The sequence below is a fragment of the Vulpes lagopus genome, chromosome 9 (assembly GCF_018345385.1).
Source record: "Vulpes lagopus strain Blue_001 chromosome 9, ASM1834538v1, whole genome shotgun sequence".
NCBI lineage: Eukaryota > Metazoa > Chordata > Mammalia > Carnivora > Canidae > Vulpes > Vulpes lagopus.
In genome coordinates this window covers 12,798,719-12,808,474 of record NC_054832.1, presented here as the reverse complement: position 1 = coordinate 12,808,474, position 9,756 = coordinate 12,798,719, and positions in this window count along the sequence as shown.

The following is a 9,756-nucleotide window of genomic DNA, read 5'->3' as shown; positions in this document are numbered from 1 at the left end:
ATGGGAAATTCCCTGCTTAACTTCAACTCACTGACGTTTGAGCTCCCAATAGCCTGGAACTTCCCCGGGGTCCCATTGGCCCAGGACTTACATCATCTGAGCAGTGGGAGAAAGGAGGGACCACTCTTTTGAGCAGAGTGGAAAAATGTATTTTCTCCTCTGAGTCACCAAAAACTACAGCTCAGGTTATAAGCAACTACGTAGTCTTTTTTCCCCCCCTGTATGTAAATGAGCTGTCACTACAGTTCAGGAAGTACACACTGAGCAGGGAGGGCAGGGAGGATTAGATGAAATCAGTGAATTTTAGATCTGAGAGACCTCAAGGTTGCTCAGCTCCCCCGCCAAACTCTGTGAGAGGCCTGGAGCAGGGAAGGGACTTGGGCAAGGTCACCGGGCAGACGGGGACTGGGGCAGAGGGGCCCGCGTTTGGCTCCTTGCAGTTCTCAGTTTCTCCCCAGCCCACTCACCGCCCCATGGGTGGGGGGGCCCAACCTGGCATGTGGTGGGTTGTTTTTATCTGCACGCGTCACCTGATGATCCGAGAGGCTTTTACCGAAAGCAATGTCTTTGATGTTCTGGGTGACAAGACCTGAGCGCATTGGCAGGAAGGGAGGTTTTTGGGGTTGGAGAAATGAAAACTATTCACCTTTGGGGTTGATTGAATAGCTTGACACCTCTGGGGTCGGGGGGAGAGCGGGGAGGGTGTTTGTGAGGGAAAGTTGAGTGTGAGCGTGCATCCACAGAGGACCGTCGGGGTGGGAGGCGTCCACAGTTCCTGGGAGGCTGCCCTGCAGATGCCTTCCTCCTCCCGCCACCGCCGTCGCCCCCTCTGGTTCCAGGGGATGATGTGTGCACGCTTTACACCTTCAGCGCCCTGGTCCCCTTCCAGCCTCACGTGAGGCTGGCTGTCCGATGCCGTGACTCCTGCAGGCGTGCAGCCTGTGGGCTCTGGCCCCAGGTCCTTTTCTCCCAGGGACAGCCGTGGGTCCTCAACCCCCTCTGCGGGGAAGTGGAAGGGCTGAGAGCCCAGTTTCTGGAGCGAGACTTCTGTGTCCTCCCTGAAGAGCTTGGGCACCTTCGCTCACTGTTTCGTGCCTCTCTTTTTTTGAGCTGTAAGGCAGGGAAGGTGTGAGTCGCACCCACCCCCTGGGTTGCTGTGCCAGGGGCACGGCACGGTTGGACAGGTGCGATAGGGTTAGGTGTTAGGTGGCTTTCCCACATTGCCTTAACAGCACCTCTGGGCTTTTAGCACCCCTGGGCTGGTCCTCTTGGCGAGCAGATCTACTTATGTCACGTATAATGCTGTTGTGTCTCCTGGGTCCCCAGTCGTGGCTGTCCCTGGCCTCTGAAAGCAGGGGTGGGTGTGGTGAGTGACAGCTGGGCACCAGGGACTCGGCGGGGTGCGGCCCGGAATGGCTCCCTGCTTCGTCTTCACAGCAAGCTCATGCAGTAACCGGGTCAATTTCTTTTTCCTCCTTTGTATTCATTCACACCATAACAATCCCAAACCTTGAGTAAGTAAAACATTCACAAGGTAAAACTGAGAAGGAATAAAAAGGTTTTCAGTGAAGCCCCAGACCCATCCAGTGTCCTCTTGGAGGACACCCAGGTCCCCAGCTTGTTGGGTCTTCTCCCAGAGATCCTGTGCGCATTGTTGGACTCCGTAAGAGAAGATGTATGTCGGTGAGTCTATCTTGCAAGCCGGTGCTGGGCTCTTACCGGGTACAGTGCTGGGGCAGCACCAGGGTCTCCACCCCATGCATCTTCCCACTGCCTTGAGACCCCAGCATTGCCAGGCAGGAGGCTTCGGCTGCAGGGGAAAGGCAGGGCTTGGTGCTGGCTGCTGCTTGGCCCATGGGGCCTGCCTCCCTGCTGCCTGTGGAAATCCTGTGAAGGCGGCGGGGGCTCAAATCCCAGCTCCCCGGATGCTCCAGATTAAACCCTGTGGGAGCCTCCTTCCAATCTCATTTTCCTGCAGCATGAGATAGGAATAATGATAGCATTTGCCTCAAGGGGTCTGGGGAGGATCAGGGTGCAGAGAGCTCTCATAAGACCACCTGGCACCCAGTGAACACCAGCCTCGGCCTCCCTGCCCCCTCCAGGGCTCCACTTGCAGCCCCCCTGGCGCCCCGCTTGATGGCTCAGATGCCGGCCGCAGAGCCTGGGCCCTGGGGCGTAGTTATACAGGAGGCACCCATTTGTCTTTCTTTTCCTTGGCAGGAGGGGGTGGTGGTGCAAATTGAATTTCAGCTTTATCCTTTGTAGTTTTCTGCACAATCCATCATAACATTTATCCCGCAGGTGACATGGTTTTTGTGGGAACGGCCTGTGCTTTACCCGCCTGGATGGCTGAGGCCAGCCGGTCAGGTCTGTTTTTTCTGTTGTCCCGCGCCTGGGCTCTCAGTCATCTTTCATTTGGACACCATTTCAAACTGGCAGAAAACATTGCAAGGGTGATACAAAGAACTGGCGTAGACACGGAATCACTCACTGTTAGTTCACTGTCACCCCAACCCCTTCACACATGCACAAGCACGGGTGCGTGCACACACACAATTTTTTTTCTGAACCATCTGCAAGTTAAGTTGTAGACGTGCCCTTTTATCCCGAAATACTCGGCGTGCGTTTCCTAAGAACGAGGACATTGTCTTATATAAGCACCATGTACCGATCAACCTCAGGAAATTCAGCGTGGCTGCAATTGTGTCATCTCATGCACAGGCCGCATGCAATTTTGTGAGTGGCCCCAATAACCTCCTTTGGGACTATTTTTTCCTGATTCCAGATCACTCCTGCATTTAGTGGCCATGTCTCCTTAGCGCCCCCCCCGCCCCGCCCTTATCATACACTATTTCCTTGGCTGTTCTTGACCTTGATGTTTTTGAAGAGTCCTTGCCAAGTTTTGCTTTGTAGAACGTCCTTCAGTTTGGGCCGGGGCCCTCATTCCGGAAAGTTCATGCCGTACCGCCTGCTTTACTTAGTGCTCTGTAGTCCTTGGTGGTCCCGCATGGCTCGTTGGTAATGAGCAAACTAAGGTATAGGGAGGTCAAGTGAGTGGTCCATGGTGGCAGCCCCAGGATTGAAATCAGAGACTATGTGACCTGCTGGCCCAGCAACGTGGATTATAACAGCATGTAAGACCCTGGAAATAACCCAGTGTTATTCAAGCACTTACCCAGAGCCGGGCATCATACTCAGCCCTCTGTGCACCCTGCATGCATCCTTGCCCCTGGTCCAGGAAAGTAACTGTTCTTAGGAGCCCTGATGTGCACCTGATGATCAGAGAGGTTAAGTAGACTGCCCGGGCTGCACAGCTCTTAGCCGGTAGGGATTAGCTCTGACCCCAGCAGCCCGTGACCTGGGCGCACTCCCTGTCTCTGGGTTCAGCCCTGCTGGATCTCATTGCATTGAGGGCAGTACTGACAGTACTTGCATGAGGTCACTTGGGATCACTGCAGGGGTCCAGCACTGAGCCAGGCTGGAGGTTTTCACCGGCTTTGCTGACCTCACCGGCTTTGCGGACGTACCTGTGTTTATGCCCTTCCTCCAGGTCTTCTCCAAAGGGAGCAAACACGTCCCAAGGCCAGGGCCTGCTCTCAGCGGCTTCTGGGGGGGGGGGGGCAGTTGTCCTGTCCTCTGCTCCTGTAGGTGCCATAATCCATCTCTGTGGTCTCTTTGCAGTGAATGGATGGCGTTTTGATGATTTCCAGGTCAGGAATCCCTGTGTAGTCTCTCATTTCACGGCCTACTCACTCTCCTGCCGAGTGGCCCCGGTCCCCCACCTAGAAGGCGGCTGGTCCTGGATGCCATCAGTGTGCCCACTTGGCCCCACTGCCCAGGCAGCGCCCAGGTGGCGTTCAAGGCCAGCTGCCCCAGTGGTGTGGGGACCACGTTCACAGGAGAGCTGTTGATTAAAGTATTCAGGGATGTATGTCACACTCCTGCCCCTCACCTTCGTGCTGGAGACAGGAAGGTGATATGGCCCTGCCTTCGGGTTGTACAGAGGACACTTGGGGACAGGACACACTTGGAATTCCACTGGCAGAGCAAGGGCAGGGGGTCCCTAAGCACAACAGCAGAGGGCCCGTCTCTGGGTCCCAGTCTGCCTCTTACCTCCTAGGGACCTCGGGGTCCCGAGTCTGCCTGTCACGGGCTGTCCGATCCCTTATTCATCTGAACATAGCACAGGGCCCCAGCAGTGATCCCGAGCGACATCAGGGAAGCATTGTCAGCATCCTGAGAATGTCTGTGGCCACCTAGTTCAGGTGCAGGGTATCTCTGGCAACTGCAGAGCAGGTGAGATCTGTCCTTGGGGCAGAGTCATGCAGGAGGTTCTGGGCGTAGCAGCCACCTCAGCCTTTAGGCCTAGGCTCCAAACATCTGCTACATGTCGGGCCTCCCTCTGCACCCAGCTCCCTCCTCTGCTGGGATTAATGGATTCCTGAGGAGTGGCCAAGAGAGTCCTGTCACCCTGTGCTAGGCCGGTCTCCTTTATCCCTGGCTCACCTCCGTGGGTGGGAAGTGATCGTACTGCCTGCCAGGCTCCGTGCATTGAGGCAGGTCTGTGACCTTCCCGCTCTGACCATCCCGGCCGGCCCAGGGCTCCTCCTCCCATGCCCTGGCAGCGACCACCTGGCTGGACTGGCTCCTGGCAGAAACTTGGAAGTTGTAGTTCCTCATCTTCCATGGAACATTGCTCCGTGTGTGTGTGGTTGAAAACATTAATTAAAAACATTAATCAATTTGGCTGCCTTGGAAAGAGGTTCTTTTTCTGCAGGAGCTGATGTTGTGTGTTACTGCTGTCCCCGTTTCAAGGAGAGGGAGTGAGCTTGCAAGCCAGTGATTCAGCTGCATATTCCTTGTTTGGTGCCAGCAGCCTCCTTAGCGCCTCTGAGCTTTAGTTTCCATGTCTGTAAAATGGGGATGAGGTTCATGCTGTGACCTGACCTCCTGGGGTCACTGTGGGTGCTCAGTGTGGTCCCATGGGGATGTGCCTCAGCAAAGTGCCCTGTACAGACGGTGCATGTTAATTTGATTCATTACGGTTCTCCAGTACCTTGTCATTCTTAGAGCACCTCTTGTGTGCACTATTTTGTTTAATGCCGTGGCACAGCTGGGAAGTGGGTGAGTGTTGTGATCCACTGCATGGGTTCTGATGGGCTTCGCTTGTTCACTGGGCCCCAAGTACCAAGCCCGTATGTCGAATAAGCTGTCACACTGAGATAGGAAGAGGGGAGGCCTATTCTCCCTTATTGGGAGGAGACTAAGGAGTTAGGCCTGAGCATTCATTTAAGTGGTATTACTAATAGCTGACATTTCTAAGCATTCACAACCTGCCAGACCCAGTGCTAAGCTCTGCAAAGATTCTCACTTAACACTGAGAACAATCCTTTAAGACGAGAAACTGAGGTTTGGAGAGTAACTTGCGCAAGACTCTTGTAGACCTGGAATGCCGATCCAGGCTCTTTAACGACCAGAGAGTGGGGCTGCTGACTTTTTCAGGCAATAAGGCAAATGCATTTTGACAACAAGGCAAAAAAAAGTACCTCTAAAAATGCCTGAGAAGTATGGGAGGCTGCCCATGGCTGGAGTGTGGATGTGCCGAGGAGGACGGACATCCTTCTGCGCTCATGGCCAGTCAAGGGACTTCCCTGAGTGAGCCTCTTCTGCTGGGAACTGGGGCAAGGCGAAGCGGTGCGACTGGTGCCTGGTAGGAGGAGACAGGCACTCCCAGGCTTGCAGAGCTGCTGTGGGTCCGTCCGTGATGCTAACACCTCCCGGGGAGGCGTGTGATAACCAGAGGGCCTCCAAGAAGCTAGTTGTGACCACATTCTTCCTGGAGGAGGGCGAAGGAATTGGTGGTGGGAAATCCAAGCCACCTGGCCTCTGCTCTTGGCTGTGGGATGAGGGTATTTCTCCAGCTGTTCCTACACTTGAGAACGAGAACAGATTGCTCCTCAGAATTCGTCAGTCTTATGGATTCTGAGTCCATGTTCAACGAGCTCCATCTTCTTGATGATTTGATGGCTAAGATGCTGGGGATTTTGAGGGGGTGCAAGAGGGAGGCCTGGAATGGTGAGGATCACCCCCATTGTCAGTGTAACAGTGTGGCTCGCTTTCTCGTTCACGAGTGAGGGTTGGGGGCATGGAGGGATGGTGGAAGGAGAGGGAAAAACAGACTCCTCGCCAAGCAGGGAGCCCAACGCAGGGCTCGATCCCAGGACCCCAAGATCATGACCTGAGCCAAAGGCAGGTGCTTCACCGACTGACCACCCCGGCGCCCCAATAGTGTGGCTTTTTTGGTACCATACCACTCCTTGAAGGAGAAGAGTCGGTGTCCGGGCCCACCCAGCTGAGCATTCGGCTCTGTTCCAAGTATCCTAGAAGGTCCTCCCAGAGCTGGGAAGACCAGCAGCGGCCCCCTTGCTCCCTTTCCCCCCACCTCCCTTTTGGCCACCTCATGTAGCCATCTTGATTATCAGTGAGGATAACAATCCTGGCGAAGCAACATTTTTTTGTTCCCTGAGTAATGCCTGATGTCCACCGATCACATGTTACCAGATGACAATGTGGAGCTCAGATAAAAGCTTACAACCTAGTTAATCTGACACAGCATCCGTGGCTCACATTATCCCCACTGGCTGTGGAGTGGGTTGGGCATCCAGGGACAGCACATTCTCAAAATGCAGTTAGTTACTGAGTATGTTTCTCGTTTCCCTCTACCTGGAGTTCCTGGGCTCAGATGAATGAAAAAGCTTTAGTGCAGAAGGAGAACGTACATGATCGGTGTGCAGGGGCTTGGGAGGCAGGAAGACGTGATTCTCAGGTCTGGCTTGGCCTTTTATGTGACTTCTGAAATGTGTTGCCCTCAAAACCGGTCTCAGAGGATTAAATGGCTTAACACGGGGCTTGACCCCATAATAATTGCTCAGTAAATAAATGCCTACTCTTCTGAGGCTTCTCCTCTAGCATATAGTAAATAGGCACTTTGTATTTTTCAAACGGATGGAACGTCTCATCAAATTCGCTTAGTGTGAGTGTTGATACTAATACTTCTCTGTCCTTTTCTGGCATATTTACAGAATCCTGTCATACCTCGGATTTTGGTGCCTTCAGTCTGAAAAATACACACATCCATTTGGTACCCTAGAGGAACTGGAGAATTGTCTTCCCCTGAATGAAGCTGGACCATTCTGGGATTTGGAGAAAGGTAAGAGATTTCTCCTCTTGAACTTTATGGAGCAAAACATAGCCTTTGGAATCGGTGATCTCCTGCAACGCAAGTAGGGTCGTGGTTCTTGACTTTTTGGCCTGACTTCCTGTGCTGGTTTGAGAAGCTGGCTTCCCGTAACCTCACCCTGACACCTGGGACCTGGTTCCTGGCATTCAATGGACTCAGTCTTGTGCTTTGGGAGCTCTCCCTCTGAGCCTAGCCAAGTATGGAGCCCACCACCTCCAGTGTGGACACCCTGCAACTTTCCTCGTGGCAGAGGTAGCAGATGCTCCAGCTGTCCTGCCGAGACGTGTGGGGACTGCCCTGAGGGAAGATGAGAAGGTGCATTGGGAGCAGAACACCTTTTCAGGGTATATAGACTGGGATCCCCTGTCTCCCTCCCACCCCCTTGCACTGCATGGTCAGTCCCACCAAGTCAGAGGCTGCCTGGGGTAAAGGAAGAGGTAAAAACCCGGGGTTTTGGACAGACCTGGGTTTTCCTAGTTTTGCCACCTTGGGTGGCTCACTCAGCTGTTCCAAGCCTCGGTTTCCTCATTTGTAAGATAGGGATCATATTAGCTCTTGCCTCAAGAGGATGTCGTGGGTATTGAATGAGATAGTGGAGATAGTTTAGCATGCTGCCTGACATGAAGGAGGAAATGCTCCAAAACAGGAGGGTTTGTGTGTGTGGTTTTTTTTTTTTTTTAAAGATTTATTTATTTATTTGAGAGAGAGAGAGAGAGAGAGAGCGTGCGCACATGAGTGGGAGGGGTGGAGGGAGAGAGAACATCTCAAGCAGACTCTGCTGAGTGCAGAGCCAGACGTGAGGCTCGATCTCACGACCCTGAGATCACGATCTGAGCTGCAACCACGAGTGAGACACTTAACTAACAGCACCACGCAGACACCCTGGGGTTTCATTTTTTTTAACTTCTTAACAACACCATGTTCAGTTCCTTTCATGCAGCAGGCTCTTTCCATGTCTTTGGTCTGCTCTTTTGTTTGACTTTCAGCTACCACCAGGTCTTTCTGGGAAACGATGTGTGCGTGGTGCACAGACCTCCCTACCCCTAGCAGAGTGCATTACTTCCTCCGGCGGACTGCAGCCGGCGATCTAGGGCATGCCTCCCTCAGACTGTCAGGTGTCTCCCCCACCCACTCCCATGCCCCCAGTCACTTATGAGCTTGTTTAGAGCAAAAGACTGTCCTCCACATCCTGACACCCCACCCGACACGCCACCTGACACTACTGTGGATATTGCAAGAACAAAGGAATGAACAATTAAGAAGGAGGAAGCAGAAAGTGAGAGAGAAAGAGAGAGAGAGAACCAAAAGAAGAAAGTCTTTAAAGACTTAGAGCAAAGAATGAGGTCGGTTGCAATTTTTGTTTTTTCTTAAAAAAAAAAAAAAAACAAGACATTGAAAAGAATCAATCACAGTGGAATAAGGAAACATGGTTCACATGGGGACCAGTGAGCAGACAGGAGAGGAAGAGTGAGAGGGCAGCAGAGAATGGAATTCATGTGCCCCTTTGCCTTTTCCCTTGTGCCTTAAATGTGTCCGAGTGCATTTCTGTGTTTCATCTCCTGTGTCCCCAGCAGTCCCGTGACACACGTAGGGTTCTCCAGACCCCCCTCCCCCCCCCAGCAGGGGAGGGCCGCAGGGGCTTTGTGGGGCGGGGGGAAGGCTCTTGGGAGTTGCATGTGAGTGAGACGTAGTAGGAGCTGAGCTGATTTGCAGCTGGTGGGGGTGGGGTGAGGGGGCTTGTGCACCCTATGCTCAGCGGCCCGGAGCCCTTGTGTCCCCCCACTGCCATGTCAGGACCGATTTCCCACCTCAGGGTCACAACTCGTCTACGCTGAGTGCAGCTGCCAGGCCCGCTGTGGATGTTGCCATGAGCCTATTGGCTCCCAGGCACTCGGCCAGGGCTCACGCTTTGTTTCGGGAGCCCGCGCTCCTGGTCCAGGTACGTGACTTGGGAAGCAGGAGTCCAGCAGGAGGGCCGCAGCCTCTTCTGTGATCCCCCTTTTCCCTGAAGCTCCCTTTTCGCTGGAATTAGGGCTGGACCAAGCTGTTCCCGTTGCAGAGGGGTGCGAGGGCAGATGGGACCCTGGAGGCACTGGGTCGAGGAGCTCCGCAGCAGGGAGCCCTTGCTGCTGGCTTCTCCTCCACCTCCTACCTGTCTAGCCGCTGACAGGTGATTCTCTCATCCCCACCCCTCCTTGGGCAGGCACACAGGCTTGCCGTCTTCCCTTTGCCCCTCACCTTGCTCGTTTGGGCTCTCCTGGTACCATCTCCCCCTAGGAGCATCTCTCGGCTCCTGCCTGATATTCTCAAGCTGCCCCCAGCCCTGACCTTTGGGGGCAGGGCATCCGAGAGCTCCTGCCTGCCCGCCTGTGGACAGGAGCCAGCCCTGGTCCTTAGCCACAGCTGTGCGGTTGCCTCCTATACTCACCGTCTGTGGCACCGAAAGAACTCCCTGCCCACTCGGGACTCGAGGCTTGAAACAGAAAAAGCTTTTCCACCAACACACCTCTGCTATT